The 1,139-nt window shown below is 52.8% G+C and overlaps 1 long non-coding RNA gene across 1 annotated transcript in view; it reads right to left on the bottom strand.

The window, feature by feature from the left end:
- Window positions 1–26: 26 nt before the first annotated feature.
- LOC108803760 overlaps window positions 27–1,139 on the bottom strand; it is a 3,263-nt gene continuing 2,150 nt past the window's right edge. The window contains exon 3 of the long non-coding RNA XR_001942300.1: window positions 27–71. This is a non-coding gene — a long non-coding RNA (uncharacterized LOC108803760). The remainder of the gene's footprint in view (window positions 72–1,139) is intronic.

The raw sequence follows: 1,139 nt of genomic DNA, 5'->3' as shown, positions 1-1,139 counted from the left end.
GTTCTCACCTTACTCTTCACCGTCTTCTTCCCGATGGTCATGGTGACGTACGATGACGGTTCCCTTTCAGACTGCAGAGAACAGAACGCGGTCATTGATTAGTTGGGGGAGGGGGTTATAGAACATTCCAGATGCTGATAATATTGATCTACAAAACCCCTCTATCTGTAACCCCCATCGGTCAGCTGACTACAAGATGAATGCTGATTGGTTGTTATGAGATGTCGGCGTTCAGTCAAAAATTCTAAAAACATTTGGCCTTTGAAGAATGTGCACTCTATGACCCCCCCTCCCCCAATAATGGGGTTCAGGGGTCTCCAGTGACGGCGTTCAGGGGTCTCCAGTGACGGTTCTGGTGATCCTCCATCATACAAAGACATTGTAGACAATTGGGATCTTCCAGCCTTGTGGTCACAGTTTGGTGAAGACCCTTTTCTGTCCCACCATGACTGTCCCCTGTGTACACAGCCAGCTCCATACAGACACGGTGTCACCAGCTTGGTGGAGGAACCCGAGTGTCCTGCACAGAGCCCGGACCTCAACCTACTGAGCACTGACTGTGAGCCCGGGTCTTCTCATCCACCATCAGTACCCGACCTCACACATGGGACACATTCCCCCAGACCCCTCTAGAATCTTGTGGAAAGTCCTCCCGGCAGAGTGGAGGATGGGTTAGGTGCAAAGAGGGCGACTCCATATTAATGGCCATGGGGAGGCACTCCATATTAATGGCCATGGGGAGGCACTCCATATTAATGGCCATGGGGAGGCACTCCATATTAATGGCCATGGGGAGGCACTCCATATTAATGGCCATGGTTTTGGATGTCCAACAAGCTGTTAGAGGTGCGATGGTTGGAGGTCCATGTAATGTATATTATAGGATTACAGCCATCCACTAGGGGGCGCAATCTCACTGAGGTAATCAGCTTCATGTCTTCAAATCAAAACATTCAGCTTCTGGGGGAGGGGAAGATGAAGCGAGGCGCTCACAGGACACATGTTCCCATGATTGTAAACACCGGCAGACCCGACCGGAGACAGGCAGACCCGACCGGAGACAGGCAGACCCGACCGGAGACCGGCAGACCCGACCGGAGACCGGCAGACCCGACCGGAGACCGGCAGACCCGACCGGA

This window comes from Nanorana parkeri, unplaced genomic scaffold (assembly GCF_000935625.1).
Source record: "Nanorana parkeri isolate BGI_ZX_2015 unplaced genomic scaffold, ASM93562v1 scaffold4158, whole genome shotgun sequence".
NCBI classification, from domain to species: domain Eukaryota; kingdom Metazoa; phylum Chordata; class Amphibia; order Anura; family Dicroglossidae; genus Nanorana; species Nanorana parkeri.
This window is presented reverse-complemented; position numbering and strand designations above follow the sequence as displayed.